Here is a 17358-nt window from a genome sequence, read left to right on the forward strand (position 1 = left end):
CACAACTAACAAACAACAACTTAAAAAAATAAACGTTAAATTCAAGTTGTTCAGCTACAAAACTCCAGACCATTGACTAGTTTAAACCTACAGCCTCACTAAGGTAGCTCACCCCTCAGCACTGATAGAAGTGGATCCTTTGCAATGTTTGTCAACAAAGTTGTTGGCTTCGTTTGGAAGTCCGAATTTCATGTTTGCACAGGAACACAGCTGGCGCTTAACGCCATTAAAGGTGGATCTTCTCTTCGAGACTGAAGAGGTGTAATCTGGAGAGATGAAGACTCTTTTGCCATTATACACCAAGGGGGCAAGCTTCCCGGCTCGTTGTGGGATCTCGTTTCTAATTTGGAAGAAGTGCACTCTGACAATGAAAGGCTGTGGCACATCTTCATTTGGCCTTGCACGAAGAGCTCTGTGAGCCCGATCTAACAGCGGCTTCTCCCCCATCTTGAGCAGATCCCGGAGGAGCAGGGAAACAAACTTTGTTACCTGTCCAAACTTTGTTACCTCTCAGATCCCTCCGGGATGCCCACAATCCGCAAGTTATTCCTCCTCAAACACGCTTCAAGGTCTTCACACTTCTGTTTGAGGCATTTAGTTTGAGCCGTGAGTTTCTTAACCGCTGTCTGCAGCTCCGTTACCTGCTCACTGTGGTCCATGGTCACGTGCTCCAACTCCCGCACTGTCTCACCGTGCAAATCCACCTTCTGCTGTAGGGGTCCGATGGAGTTGGAGAATTCTCGCCGTATGGCTGCAATTTTGGAGCACAGACTGAGTCAGTGAATCAATTTCCCGGCAAATGTCCGCTTTTAGCGAGTCCATCATGGTTTACAGCAGCGAGGCACGAACGGCTTCCTTGGGCTGAACATTTTCCCCCACCTTAGACTCGGAGAGTGATGCAGCTTTGCGGCCTGGTTTCAAAGACTCTAGTTTAGCAAGAATAGATGACATTGTGGTCACGAACAGGGGCGCACTGGGGACGGGGGGACATGTCCCCTCCAGATTTATATTGACCCCATCCGAAATCTAGCATCTACAAGCATATATATTGTACAGTTTGGTCCCCCTCACTTCAGAATTTTCATCTGCGCCCATGGTCACGAATAGGGACGTTAATCAGTCCAACTGCTTCTGAAACAGTTAAAACAAATGTACATTAATAAAACTCGAGGCTACATATAGTGAAGTTTAAACCATAATCTCTCAGAGCACCGGGGAAATGCGTCTACATCCTCCACACAGCACAGCGTCCCCCCTCTTGACCGTTCACTCTAACCTCGTCTTCCTTAGGGACCAGGTTAGGTGTATCAACATACGAGGAGACCACAAACTGGGACCGGCGTCGCTGTTTTCGTTTGCGTTAAGTTAAGCCTATTATCTAATTGAACTGTAAGATTTATGCAGAAGTTTAAACTGTCAGGAGGATCACGAACAGCCAACTCATCTTTTAACCCCTCGTTTAATCCCTCCTGATAGACGGCCAACAAGGCTGTAGCACCCCACCCACTCTTGGCGGCCAGCATCCTGAACTCCAAGGAGTAGTCAGACACAGATCTTTTGCCTTGGTGTATGCATAACAACCGGGCGCCCACTACGCCCCCAGAGGCCAGGTGAAAAAACGTATCACGCATGGCCTGGGGAAACCTTTCGTAAGACGCACAGAGTTCAGGTTGGTTTTCCCAGACGGGTGTTGCCCAGGCTACTGCCTTGCCTAAGAGAAGCGTGAGCACATAAGCCACTTTGGCTTTTTCAGTAGGGAAGCACGAGGGTTGTTGTTCGAAAATAAGAGAGCAATAAAGCAAAAAGCCCCAACATTTTTCCAGATCCCCAGAGTAATGCCTAGGTGCTGGTAGGGCGGGCTCTAACCGAGCCAAGGCAGCAGAGGACTCGGGAGTGGGAGAACTGCTTGGGCTGACCGGTTGTTGTGCTACTTGGGTGGCAGCCTGCACGGTAGGTTCCGTAACTGAGCAAGTATTTGTTGGAGTGTTAGTGCCTACCTAACATTTGCCCTTGCTGTGATATTGCAGTTCTCAAATCCATTATCTCCTGTGACATAACTGGGTTCATTGTTAGGCTGAGTTGTTCTGTTACACGTTGGTCTGCAAACCCACATACAACGTGTGAAATATTTAACAGGAGACAAACCCAAATGCCAATCACAAAAGAAACAGGGAACTACAACCTCCGCCAAAAAGGAATACGGGAAAAGCGCAAAAACAAAATCTCTGTGAAAGACGAAGAATGAAGGAAAGTGAAAACAGAGTGAAACTAAAAAATCCTCAAAGCGAGAAAAATGAAACAAACAGAAGACACCAGCGCGTGGAGATGACAATAAACAACTCAACATTGAGACTCTGCAGCCATCCTATAATAGGAAGGACAGCTGCAGGTCATCATTGCTGATTGCGTGTTTGAGAACGAGTATGCGAGCAAATGCTGGTTTGTGAGCGAGTGCTGGTTTGCGTGTGAGCTCTGGTTCGTGAGCGCTGGTTCGCTAGTCTTCTCATGTGGCGACAGGAGGAGCGATTCCGGGGTCAGCCCTGACAGTGGTGACCCAGGTTCTTGTCCTGATCCGCATAGACTATTTTCCTACCGTTTACTCCCATGTGGTACCGATTAACACCCTGTGGTAGCTCGTCCAGTTAACCTCAGTGAATTGGGTTTGCTTCCCACCTCTGGCAAGCCACCACATTACAACATGAACATGTATAATTGATGCAGGAGATGTTCCCTTCAGAAAGGCCTCTGTTCTTCCTGCTTCAGCAGCTTGTTGTCATGGAATCTACTTCTGCTGCATAATTCCTCTGGCCACTAGTTGCTAAGAAACAACTCTGACTGCCATAATGTAAACTGCTGTTAAATACTTAGTTTCCTTCATCATGTGACTAATCAAACAGCTGTGATTTGGGCAAAGGAACAGGAAGGTGTGTTGTGAAAACAAACCTCAGGTTTTATTGGCTGTGCTAAAACATTCAAAAGTAATTTGACTGGCTTCCTACAACGTTATATAACGTGAAATGTTCAACGTTGGTTGGATGGTTACCTTAAGTCCACTGTGTATCGGATTGAGAAGGCATTTGTGGCAGGAGTCTCTCAGGTCTGCTGCAGTGGACAGCAAAGCTGCTCTGTAGTCTGCTGTAAGACTCTGTGTCACCTCTATATACTCCCTGTGGACATAATACTGTTTTATTTTCAAAAGTTCATTTTCTTGCACCACACACAGCAACATTGTTTAGCAAAGTGTTGAGATGCTGCTCCATGGAGAAGAACCTCAGTGGGAAAGTTTTGGCACCTGTGGCTCGTCTCGTGATCACTGGGGATTGTGTAGTTCGTCTATTTAATGTGCTTTCGCGCAATGTCCCGTGCTCGTCTTTGTCTGAAGCTCGTGCCATTTGTGTTTAATGTCAGAGTGCTGTGCGTTATCCGCGCTGGACTCCACCGTGTGTTAATAAAATGTGTGTTTCACTGCTACTAAGTTAAAATCAAAATCTTATTTTCAATTTATTGTAGGTAATGCAACAATTAATTTGTATCTATGAAATTTTCTATATGCTGATTTAGGATTTATAAAGGATTTAGATTATAGCATTTATACCTTAACTGTTTGATGCTGACCAGATTTGCCTTGACATTATCTGCGACATGCTTGTATTTCCCTTTGATGAGTTCATCTATGCATTTCTTGTAGCTGCAAAGAGAAAATATGTTTATACAGACATTTATTTTGCATATAGAACAAATATTTTGAAAGTTGAGTTCCAGTAAAGTGAAGGTGAAACAGATCTGTGTAGAGGTGAAACAGCCCAGTCCAGTGATGGTCTTAACACATATGAAACAAAGCATTAGTACTGCACTTTACCTCACTAGGAAGGTATCCAGCTGATACAGAATCCTCTGACATTTATCTTCATTACCCAAAGTAGTCCGGGATATTTTCATGGTTTCATTAACAAGCTGTAAGGTGAGAGGGTCAAGGGTAAATGTGATGCATGAGGACTGAGGGTGTGAATTAGAGCTATACTAAAAACAACCAAATTATATTGAGTCAAACACGCTGTGTCCCTTGTAGATCATATGTATTGAGTCCATCCATCCATCCATCCATTATCTACCGCTTATCCGGAGCCGGGTCACGGAGGTAGCAGTCTGAGCAGGGAAACCCAAACCTCCCTCTCCCCAGACACCTCAGCCAGCTCCTCGGGTGGAACACCGAGACGTTCCCAGGCCAGTCGAGAGACATAGTCTCGCCAACGTGTCCTGGGTTTTCCTCGGGGCCTCCTCCACGGGGGACATGCCTGGAACACCTCCCTAGGAAGGCGCCCGGGGGGCATCCGAAACAGGTGCCCAAGCCACCTCAACTGACTCCTCTCGATGTGGAGGAGCAGTGGTTCTACTCCGAGCTCCTCCCGAGTGGCCGCGCTTCTCACCCTATCTCTAAGGGTGCGCCCAGCCACTCTGCGGAGGAAACTCATTTCGGCCGCTTGTATCCGCGATCTCGTTCTTTCTGTCATTACCCAAAGCTCATGACCATTACTGCGGAAGCTGCACCAATCCGTCTGTCGATCTCACGCTCCATTCTTCCCTCACTCGTGAACAAGATCCTGAGATACTTAAACTCCTCCACTTGAGGCAGGACTTCTCCACCCACCTGAAGGGAGCAAGCTACCCTTTTCTGGTCGAGAACCATGGCCACGGACTTAGAGGTGCTGATTCTCATCCCAGCTGCTTCACACTCGGCTGCAAACCGCCCCAATGCGTGCTGAAGGTCCTGGCCCGAAGCTGCCAACAGAACAACATCATCTGCAAATAGCAGGGACGAGATCCTGTGGCCTCCAAACAGGACTCCCTCCGGCCCTTGGCTGCGCCTTGAGATCCTGTCCATAAAAATTATGAACAGGACCGGTGACAAGGGGCAGCCCTGACAGAGTCCAACATGCACCGGAAACAGGTCTGACTTACTGCCGGCCATGCGAACCAAACTCCTGCTCCGATCATACAGAGACCGGACAGCCCTTAGTAGAGGACCCCCGATTCCATACTCCTGGAGCACTCCCCACAGAATACCACGAGGAACACGATCGAATGCCTTCTCCAGATCCACAAAACACATGTGGACTGGTTGGGCATACTCCCATGAACCCTCGAGCACCCTATGAAGGGTATAAAGCTGGTCCAGTGTTCCACGGCCAGGACGAAAACCGCATTGTTCCTCTTGGATCCGAGGTTCGACTATCAGCCAAACTCTCCTTTCCAGTACCCTAGAGTAGACCTTACCAGGAAGGCTAAGAAGTGTGATACCCCGATAATTGGGGCACACTCTCCGGTCCCCTTTTTTAAAAAGCGGAAATTGTATTATGTATTGAGTCAACACTGTTTATTCATACATGTATAACATCCAAGCCGAGATTGGAAATGAAGTATCCGTCAATGAGTTCAGGTGTTTGGTTATCCTGCCAAAATTTTTCCTCTTTTTTTAGAGCGTTGGATAGCCATTTCTTCAGCTCAGCCTCTAAACAAGTTTATAAAATCAAGTTTCTACAGTTTATAGTTTCTACAGTTTCTTCTGGTAACAAAACTCCCAGTGATTCACTGTTTGTGTGATTCCAGCTCTTTCTGTTGCATCACATTGCTGAAAGGCAATGTTCAAACACACAAAATTGTGTTGACCTCTGGTAGAGTACATCTCATTGAACATAATGAAGGGTTACATTGATGATAAAACACAATCAGTTTTCACCTACCCTAAATAATATGTATTAATCCAACTTAAGATGTAGGCACATTCTTCCAAGTTGATGTTGGAACGAGTCAATTCCATGAGTTTGGTGGAGAAAGCCTGATGGTAGAGCTCAGCATACATGTTGCACACGTTAAACTCTGGGCTGTAGCATCCCTGTATGTCTTTAACCACTATCAGCAGGTCTCTCTGAATTTGCTTGCCCATCCGGCAGACCTCTGTGTTGAGGGAAGTGGACAGGTCATTAGCCCCGCTCTCGTCTTCTCCTGCCTGTCGCAGCCGTAGTTCCACCACCTTCTTGAGCAGTGTGTCATGGATCTGTCGACACCTCAAGGGCCTCCAACGTGGACGTTGCTCTTCATCCAACTCCATCCAGTGTCTGTCTCGCTGCTCCTCTTGAAGAATGGCAGTCATAGCACTCCTCAATGTCTCCTGGTTCTCCTTGTTGAAGGAGTCCTCGATGGCTAACCACAGTTGCAGCATAAGGCTCTCATAGTTCGTGTGCAACTTGTCCTCATCATTCTCAGAGTATGCACATGGCTCGTCTGATTCTGAGATGAAGAGGTTTACCTCTTGTTCTAAAAGTTGCCTGTCAGCTTCTGCCAAATGATGCTGTTGTAGATTCTGGGTGAAATCCAGTACCACCGGGATCTCTGAAAATACACATCACTTTAATTATGTAGATATTGGGTCTGTCCAAAAACCTTGTCTTTTACATCACAGTGTGTACACTCATGACACGTAGGCTGTCCCAATTGTTAAGATACATTAAATATGCTGCCTACTGTGATACCTTAAACTGAACGAATTTTAAGTCAGCATCGAATGGTTCCTCAGACCCTAACGCATGATTAACCCCACAACGCAGACACTTTCATCACACCTTGTTGACGCCCTCGGCGTGTCAGCATGACATTTTTTCTCTGCTCTTTACATATTATCACGCTTTTATTTATCGCTGCTTGTTGCCCCAAGACGTTTATTAGCTGGCTATTCACACCTTGAGGCATAAATGCTAACCGCTAAATGTCGGTTAGGATGCTGCTTAAACACCTCAACAGGTTTTGGGAGAGACCCACAATGTCTGGGCTTCGAGATGAATAGAGGAAGATTTTTAAATTTTAGTAGGCTGTACCTGATTGAGTGTCAGGGATGCCATCAGCAGGATCCTTCTGAGGCTTCAGAAAGAATTTAGTTTTTATTTTGCTCAGAATTTGTATCTTCATTTTGCGTTTCTTATCTGGATCACTGGACTTTTCAGTTTGTTCCACCACCGGCGCAGACGTGCCTGCTCCAGGCGACTCTTGCTCATCTACAACATCACAAAATCACACCACGTCCCACCGCGCAACCATGGTTATCTTTCTGTATTAGCTGCCTTATTTGCAGTTTTTAGTCTATGTTTCAGTCAAAAGAAAATAACGAAACCAGATGCGTACCGTAAAACGAACTCTGATCAAACATCTCGCCAAAGTGACGTTATTGGGAACGTCAATGTGATGACTCAAGGCAGCGCATCAAATTGATAAATGAAAATGTCTAAATATGTACTCGATATTTATACCTGTAGGCTACTGGAGGCATGAAATGCATGAAATAACATTAGGGTGTCTAATGAGTGCTACACGACGGAATACTTACGCAACACGAGAGGGAGTGCTATACATGGGAGTAATATTGTGCTATAACGTGTAATATTGGCACTCCTAGATCGCCTCTCAGCCAAATCACATTGTAGGGTCGGAAGTAACTGTGGTATAATAAAGTGGTGAGTTGCAATCCTTTTCATGGTACGCAATTCGAGAAGAAACGTCTTTTATCGTATTTTACATTGCTTCGCAGCAAGGATACCGGTCCAGTTATGTCTAGTGCATGTGTCATGTGTGCATTAGCCTATGTCTAGTAATCTAGTGCAAGTAAATCCTGAATGCTTTAAATTAAAATAATCTTGTGGAATATCCTTCATGACATATGGGAAACGTTCAAACCTCCGTTATTCCAGTAGGGGGCACTGACATGGGCTACTAACAAAACATACATTAGCAAGTAGCCTGTCTATTTTCAAAGAGAAATCGCATTTTGTTTTCATCAAACGTCCTCCCACATAATCCCACAATGTATATCTAGGGCGTACTTTTCACAGTGTTCGAAATTGTAAAATAAGCATTTGGCCAAACATCATAGGCTGTGAATTTAAGTACCCATTAAATTACATAAAGACAATAAAAAAATCTTTTTGTTGTAATTGCAAGAATAGAACAGAACAGAGTGTAGTAAAGTATATTTCCTAAATCTGTCTACGCTAAAAGAGATTGCTTACCTTTTCGCTTTACAAGATTGAACCTTTTTACCATCATAGGAAACGTTTGGCTTTATCAGGTGTTTAATTGAAAGGTCTTTATCAGGACGTCTTCTGTGAGTGTGAATGCTCTTGTGTGAGAAACAGCGGCTGTGTTCGAAATAGACTACTACATACTGGATACTGCATACTGGACTCAGTATATACTGGATACTGCATACTGGTCCTCGTAGTAGTATCCAGTACAGTTTCCAGTATGCGACAAAAGCAAAGCACACTACGGGGTCACGTGAACGTAGTGTTGCATGATGGGATGCAGTACACCTCGAAGATAGCTCTGTTCGCGTACTGGAATATTTTGCGGAAGTAGTCATCCGGGTATGTTTTGCGTACTGGAAATTTTCATTTTGGTCACATACTGCATACGACATACTGATTTGGGGCTCGATCAGTATGCCAGTAGTATGTAGTAGACTATTTCGAACACAGCCAGCGTCAGTGTGAGATCCAGCTGCACTCTAAGGGCGTACTCACACTAGGCACGGTTTGCTCGTTCCGTGCTGGGGCCCGGTTATCCCCCCTCCCCACTCCCCCTCTGGCCTGCACTCACACTGGCTGTGTTCGAAATAGTCTACTATTAGACCAGTATGCAGTAACCAGTATATACTGAGTCCAGTATGCAGTATCCAGTATGTAGTAGTCTATTTCGAACACAGCCACTGCCTTCATCAAGCCGGCCCGAGCACGCTTACTTCACCACAACGTGACTTTATTTGGGAAAAAAGCGCGCTCGCACAACATTATGGAGTTCACGATTCTCTTTTTATTGTATTTTTGGAGTCGTTTTGGGAGTGCAGAAAAACGGTGCAAGCACAGATTTATCAATAATTTAACACAACGATTGTCTGCTAATCGCTTTGCCGCTATGACTGTTTAACGTGAGCGTCGCATCACTGATGTCATGTTTGAGTTCCAGTGAAATGAAGACAAGGCACCAAGCGGGCCCGGGCACGGATAGCGCTCACACTAGAAGCGAACCGTGATGAATCGTGCCCTGGCCCACCTCTTCAAGCGGGCCCGAGCACGGTTAACTGATCCGGGCCCGGGCACAGTTGGAGCGCTCACACTAGCCAAACGAACCGTGCTTCGGCAGGGAACCGTGCCCGGGCCCGGATCACAGAGCCTAGTGTGAGTACGCCCTTACTATATGGCAGGGGTCTCCAACCTTTTTGGAACTGGGAGCTACTTCTTGGATACCAGTTAATGCGGAGGGCTACCAGATGTTGGGGGGGGGGGGGGGTGTGGCGAACGAAAGTTGCGCGTGCGAGTGTCGATTGCTAAGCAGGAAGACCGTTAGCAACCGCGGACAATCTATAATAGTAGCAAAAACATAAATGATGCAGCGCTTTGGTGCATGGCACTATAGTGAGCTATTTTTAAAACAAGCCCGCGGGCGACTCATGACGTGGGTGACCCCTGGTTTATTCAATATTGACGGCAGCCTAACTTTTTGATTGACAGTTAATTGAGCAATAGAACATGAGAGGGAGTGTGTTATCGTGAATATATGTACATGCCGTTACTTGACAACGAGTGATACAGAGAATGAGAATACCGTGCTGTTATCACACATATCTGCAGGGTTAGAACACTTCTCAACCAGTCGGATTGTGAACTAACTGTTGTATAATTGGCGAATAATCATTTAGTGTTAGAAGGGGAGGGACAACTGTGAATTTTGATTGGACATAAATTTAAGTAGATTTTTCAATGGGACCAATTAGGTTTACAAATTTATATGTAATTCATTGGCCCTTTGGCGAGCTACTCGGAAAGGGGTGGCGAGCTACTGGTAGCTCGCGAGCGACGTGTTGGAGACCCCTGCTATATGGCATAGTCATCCAATAGGCTGACACCATCATGTGACGTGGCATGAGAGAGGGAGCTGGGCAAGATGCCCTCGCGGAGAGAAAGTTTCCCGTTTCACTTTCCTTTTACATTAGTCACGCTGTTGTAGTGTTGGCTGAGAAAGATAATTATAAAATTCCCCTTCTGCTCAGTGGAAGACATTTTGCTTCCCACGGGCGTGGGAGAGGGGCAAAAGTGGCCCTGACTACCCTGGGCCGGAGTAGGGAGAGGGGCCCATTTTGCTCATGTAGCTCATTTACTGGCATTTAAAGGGGCCCACTGACATTGAGAGTGTACAGGGCCCAGAATTTGCTGCTACGCCCCTGTTGGTTCCCACACTCTTTTAACAACAAATATGTAAAATATTTATTCCCCCCACTTGTCAATGTTAAATTATGTTAAAATATACTGTGTATGTTATGACATAGCAGCACAAACTTTTGAAAAGCTTGAAGTAAATGTGCCATATTTTATCAATTGTGATTTTTACACCACAATCGAAATTTGTCCTCTGCTTTTAACCCATCTGTGCAGTAAGAACACACACACACACACACACACACTAGTGATTACTAGGGGGCTGTGGATCACATGTGCCCAGAGCGGTGGGCAGCCCTAGCCCGGCACCTGGGGAGCAGTTGGGGTTAGGTGCCTTGCTCAAGGGCACCTCAGTCATGGCCCTTGGTCTGGGAATCGAACCCATGACCCTCCGGTCACAAGACAGCACTGGGGTCTTGGGTTCAAGTCCCTATCTGAGTGGAGTTTCCATGTTCTCCCTGTGTTTGTGTGGGTTTCCTCCGGGATCTCCGGTTTCCTCCCACAGTCCAAAAACATAGAGGTTAGGTAAATTGGCAGTGCCTGACAAATTCTCCCTGAGTGTGTGTGTGTGTCTGTGTAACTCTGTTAAATAAAAAAAAGTAGTGACTGAGTGTGTGTGCTTGTATGTGCTTGTATGCCCACCCCAGTCATGGCCTGGCGGTTAGGGAACTGGTGTGACTGGGTCGTGTGTTCGATTCCCAGACCTGAGGCCATGACTGAGGTGCCCCTGAGCAAGGCCCCCTCAATTGCTCAATTGTATAAAAATGAGATAAAATGTAAGTCGCTCTGGATAAGGGCTTCTGCCAAATGCCATAAAATGTAAATGTAATATAAATGTATGCCCAGTGGTGGATGGTGCTCGGCCACTAGGGTCTGTCCTCTCTCCCCTTTCTGCACCCCATTCAGTCCCCCAGGGGGCTGTGGATCCCAGTAGAGAGTACGCCGTGTGCATTTGGCTGCCGCTTCTTGCCGTTGTGTGTGTGTGTGATTGGTTGTCTGAGACTTGTACCTGTTTTAAAATTGTAAAGCGCCTTGGGTATTGAACATTCATTCATTCATAATCCCAGACAAACTCATCACCAAACTGGACACTCTTGGACTCCCCTCTCTCACATGTGCCTGGATAAAGGACTTTTTAACGAACTGCCCCCAGTCTGTGAGACTTGGCCCCCACCTCTCCTCTACTCATACGTTAAGCACTGGTTCCCCACAGGGCTGTGTGCTGAACCCCCTGCTGTACTGCCTCTACACCCACGACTGCAGTCCAACCCACAACAACAACGTCATCATCAAGTTTGCTGATGACACCACGGTGGTCGGACTAATCACTAAGGGAGACGAAGCAGCTGACAGACAGGAGGTCCTGGAGTTAGCAGCCTGGTGCATAGAGAATAACCTGACTCTGAACACCAAAAAAACCAAGGAAATCATCGTTGACTTCAGGAAGCTCAGCACCGACCTAGCCCCCCTTCACGTCAACGGCGAGCGTGTGGAAAGGGTCCACGCCTTCTGGTTTCTTGGCGTCCTTATCTTCGCTGACCTCGACTGGACAGAGAACACCACAGCGGTCATCAAAAGGCTCAACAGAGGCTATACTTCCTGAGAGTTTTTAGGAAACACAACTTGTACTCCAACTTGCTGCTACTGTTTTATCGTGCCTCCATAGAGAGCCTGCTGACATACTGCATGGTATGGCAGCTGCACCATGGCCAACAGAGAGAGATTGCAGAGAGTAATCAAGACAGCACAGAAGATCATTGGCTGCCCTCTCCCCTCCCTGATGGACATCTATACATCGCGCTGCCTCAGCAGAGCAAAGAACATAATCGAGGACAGCACCCACCTGGCCTTCGAACTGTTTCACTTGTTGCACTCAGTGAAGTGCTACAGGTGCATCAGAACACAGACAAACTGATTCAAGAACAGTTTTTTTTTTCCAAAATCCATTACCACATTAAGCTCACATACACACTGATTACAAAATTCAACATCCACCCCACATTTGTGTGTGGACTTCTCACTCACAAAATAAGTGCAAAATTTAAATATGTGCAATATATACAGGGCGAGTGCATTATCAACTGTTTATATAATACCATAAAACACACATATATATCTCATATTCTGTAATGTGGTGGAATTGATGGCACAGAATTCGAGGTCTTATAATATATTAAGCAGTATTTATTTGATAGCAAGAGAGTTACAAAATATAAAAGTATAAAAGTATGATGTGAAGCTTACGCTTCATGCAGTAACTCTGAACTGTCTCTCTCAGTCCAGATTCCTATAGTTAAAGTGTGTGTGTAGAAAAAACTAAGGATGCCTGCTTCCCAGGAGCAGTTATCAGTTTCGCTAGGATTCAACCTTGGGTGCTTAGAAACAGATAAGCAATATTATCACTAACTCTGCTGCTGCACAGAAAACTTCAGTCTTACAGAAAAACATCTTCAATATGGTTACAGTTAACTACTAAGCAGTACTTTTCACACAGACCGTGCTATAGTGTCTGCATGGACATGATTAACATGAATCACACATGAATATAATCAATATTTCCTTCACAGTAACTACACATATCTTTTTTTAGCTAGGCTGTAATAGTTTAACTTAATGCTGGAGTTGCTGCCACACTCCAGAAATGTTTATAATTTCACCTGTACTGTATATGTCCCCATGCAGCGCTAATTTTCCCTGTTTCATTTCTCCACATGGCTGCCCGCCTGCTTGAGGAATAATGAGATGAGGAGACCAGCGATCCATCCTGGGCCAGCCACCTCCTGCCTAACCGGATGCCTACACCATGATGGACATTATTAGATCTTTTTCCTTTTCTTTCTCTTCTTTCTGTATAAATTGTTGTTGTTGTCTTGGTGACCGGTGTCGGCCAGAGGAGGATGGGTTCCCCCCCTGAGTCTTGGTTCCTCTCAAGGTTTCTTCCTCGTGCAAAAAACTAGGGAGTTTTTCCTTGCCACTGTCGCCTTTGGCTTGCTCACTGGGGGCTAGGACTCAGCACTTGTAAAGCTGCTTTGTGACAACAACTGTTGTAAAAAGCGCTATATAAATAAAATTTGATTGATTGATTGATTGATCTCATATACTGTAATTGTACATACAGTTGTGATCAAATTTATTCAACCCCCACTGAAATAAAGTGTTTTGGCCAGTTTGACATTGATTTTGATCATTTCAGTCATCTTATTTACAATTATATCAAAGAGGCACTTATAAATTAGACAAACATAACATAATATTTATGATGGAATAACCACAAATGTCTTTACTGTGCTCACATCATTATCAGTTTTATTCAACCCCCTAGTGACATTATTTTTTAGTACTTAGTACAACATCCTTTTCCAGTTATGACAGCTTTCAAGCGTGAAGCATAGCTTGACACAAGTGTCTTGCAGCGACCTATGGGTATCTTAGCCCATTTTTCATGGGCAAAAGCCTCCAGTTCAGTCACATTCTTAGGCTTGCGCACTGCAACTGCCTTCTTTAGGTCCCACCAGAGGTTCTCAATTGGATTTAAGTCTGGTGATTGCGATGGCCACTCTAGAATGTTCCAGCCTTTCATGTTCAACCATGCTCTAGTGGACTTGGATGTGTGCTTCGGATCATTGTCCTGTTGGAAGGTCCAACGTCTCCCAAGCCGCAGGTTTGTGACTGACTCCATCACATTTTCCTCCAAGATCTCCTGGTACTGAAGGGAATTCATGGTACCCTGCACACGTTGAAGCTTTCCTGTACCATTAGAAGCAAAACAGCCCCAAAGCATAATTGACCCCCCGCCATGCTTCACAGTAGGCAAGGTGTTCTTTTGTTCATAAGCCTGGTTCTTCCTTCTCCAAACATAGCGCTGGTCCATTGTCCCAAACAGTTCTAATTTAGTTTCATCTGACCACAGTACACTGTTCCAAAACCTTTGTGGCTTGTCCACATGACTTTTGGCATACTGCAGTCGACTTTTCTTGTTCTTTGGAGTCAGCAAGGGGGTGCGTCTGGGCGTTCTGGCATGGAGGTCTTCGTTATGCAGTGCGCGCCTTATTGTCTGAACTGAAACTTCAGTGCCCACATCTGACAGGTCTTTTTTCAGTTCCTTTAGCAGTCACGCGGGGATTTTTCTCCACATTACGCTTCAGGTAGCGCACAGCAGTCGCGGTCAGGATCTTCTTTCTGCCACGACCAGGTAACGTTTCCACTGTGCCCTTTAACTTGAACTTGCGAATGATACTTCCGATAGTGTCTCTTGGAATATTTAACAACTTCGCAATCTTTTTATATCCATTGCCATTCTTGTGAAGAGCAATAACCTCTTCTCTTGTCTTCTGGGACCATTCTCTTGCCTTCACCATGCTTGGAAACACACCAGTAGATGTCTAGAAGGAGCTGAGTATCACAGTCCTTTTAAATCTGCCTAATTGGTGCTTATCATGCTTGATTGCTGCTCGTTGACATCCACAGATGTTTTCAATACCTGATGGAAAACACTGGAATGAACCTCTGTTCTTAGGAGTGGTAGTCGTAAAGGGGTTGAATAATTGTGTCAATGAAGAAATCACAAAAAGGCCATTTAATACTTTATGACAAAAAAAATTGATGCTATCTTAGTTGCATTTAGTTCTTTAACAAGTCCTTGTAAGATTTCATTATGAACACAATTACAAATGTGCACTGAATTCCATAAAACCCTTCGCAGCATTGGGGGTTGAATAAATTTGATCACAACTGTACATATATATTTCATATACTGTAACTGTACACATACATCATAAACTGTAACTGTACACACATATATTTCATATACTGTAACTGTACACATATATATCTCATATACTGTAACTGTACACATATATATATATCATAATCTGTAACTACATTGTAATTGTAAATTGGACACAAATCTGCAATTCCTGCTGCACCTTTCCACTACATCACTTATTTTATTTATTTATATAGTGTACAGTGTTAAATTGTGACGTAAATATAATGTAATTTCTATTATGTCAAATCCCTTTTTTATAATGTTAAATTCTATTTTTATCATCCACTATCCCATGTATGTTTGCACTGAAAAAGGAGTGGCTTTCAATCTCATTATACATCCATATAGTGACAATAAAGGCATTCTATTCTTTCTTAACCAGGATAAATCTAGTTGTCCCTAACAAATGTTTTTGTTGACCGGGTCATGATCTTGGGTACCACTGTTATCAGAGCCTGGGGACTGTGAGATGATCTGACATGGGAAGCTTTGTTCAGATTCTGCTACTCTGTGTTTTGCCCAGTATTTCCACGTGTCCTCCCAGGTACATCCTGCTGATGGTCATCTGTAATTATGATGTGTTCAAACACTCATGAGTCAGCTGGTCTCTGTAGATTCTCACTGACGGTAATATTTTTGGGTCACCTTCCTGTTTCAGAGTATCTCTCATTGTCTCTGGGTTTCCTTATTTTGTGGCTGACAATTGCATTTGCGAGATTAAATGGACATGGTCTGCCCTGGAGACTTCTGCTAATGACTAATGCACTTAGCTGTAAGAAACATTTACAGAGTATCTGTGTTGCACTGCATGAAGGTTCTCATGAAATCTCACGAGATCCTATGAAAACGATTCTTATCTATCTTGCATAGTATTTTGGTCGTGCTTTGATTTAATTTTTTTATGTAGGAAATAATAAATGAATCAAAATACATCAAAGCGTGCTCAAATTAATATAAAAGTACAAACTACGCTACAGAAAATGAAATCAAGCCTACAGTAATGTCAGTGGAATAGACATGGAACATCTGTGCCATCATGAGAACCTTCATGCAGTGCAGCACAGATACTCTGTAAATGTTTCTTACAGCTAAGTGCATTAGTGTCACGTTGTGGGGGGGCCCCCTACCGGTCGCCCCCGGTTACAGCGGCAGCGGTCCTGTTTTTGGTCACGTGATGTTCGTCCCTCAGGTGGGCGGGACCCGTGATCCGTCTCACCTGAGGGTCGTTTGTTCGTCTATATATGACTTGTCTTTGTACCAGTTGACTGCTGGTTATTATTTCCTTCATTTGGAACAATGCACGGGTTTTTGGTTTGCACACTTTCTATTAAACCATCCTATTTCCCTGAGACTTGGCGTGATCGCTTCCTTTTTAAGTTGCTCACCCTGCCCGTCACAATTAGAAGTATGATTAGGTTTTCCACCTTCAGTGTAGACGACTGAATGCACCACCCACAACCCCTCCACTATCTACTACATTTAAAAAATGCTGTTTTTAAACCTTTATCTATTGATTTATAATGGTATTATAAAATGGTACTATAAAAATCATAATTTGACATATTGATGTAGAAACACACAAAGTAGCTATAGATAATTACAATATTACATCTAACAAAATACTAAATAAACAAAATATTATATAATGCGACAGACTTTTGCCATTCGTTTTGTGACAGAAGATGAAAAACCTGACATATTAGGGCAATGGTAGGAAATCGCAGTCAGAAGGCCCTGTAATTCTCTACAGTATTGATGTTGCGGATCTCTGCTTGTTTCTTATGAAACAAGATTTGGTTTAATTCAGTATTGTTATTCTCGCCAGAGTGAGCGTGACAATCCTATAGGAAACTAATGATCTACTCTAGGTATAGATATTTAATCGTCATCCTATACATTTACATTGAGTCAGCATTTTTAACAATGCACAAAACCAGCAATATTTTGCACGACATGGCGTTGTTAAATCGAGGTTATCATAACAGGACGCAGCTTTTGACCTCATGTCAGTCAATAGTATGGCCATATATAATTGCAAAAGAACAATGAATTCCTAGCATTTCACACCTTTCACAGCCCACAGATTTTGTTGTAGAGCCATGAAATTGCCCCCAACAACAAACATTGAATGTTTTTCAGTAAAATTACATGAAAATATTGTGGCGTGGTGTGGAAAGGAGAGGCAGTAGGCAGGTCCACATTCGGCATGACATGGTTCTTTATTAATTACTCAATAGCGTAATCACGCAGTGAAGTCATGAACACGCAAAACAGACGCAAACAAATACATGCATCATGAAGGAATGTCATTAGCATCACACACACATG

The 17358-nt window shown here is 44.3% G+C and overlaps 1 pseudogene across 1 annotated transcript; it reads right to left on the bottom strand.

Moving 5' to 3' along the window:
• Positions 1–2959: 2959 nt before the first annotated feature.
• LOC143522947 (exocyst complex component 3-like) lies at positions 2960–8166 on the bottom strand (annotated as a pseudogene). Its single transcript, XR_013133179.1, has 7 exons — positions 8058–8166; positions 6873–7049; positions 5742–6390; positions 5385–5629; positions 3860–3954; positions 3596–3688; positions 2960–3167 (listed from the first exon to the last, which is right to left on the bottom strand). The product of XR_013133179.1 is annotated as an exocyst complex component 3-like (transcript).
• Between the last annotated feature and the right edge of the window lie 9192 nt (positions 8167–17358).

This window comes from Brachyhypopomus gauderio, chromosome 9, assembly GCF_052324685.1.
Source record: "Brachyhypopomus gauderio isolate BG-103 chromosome 9, BGAUD_0.2, whole genome shotgun sequence".
NCBI classification, from domain to species: Eukaryota; Metazoa; Chordata; class Actinopteri; order Gymnotiformes; family Hypopomidae; genus Brachyhypopomus; species Brachyhypopomus gauderio.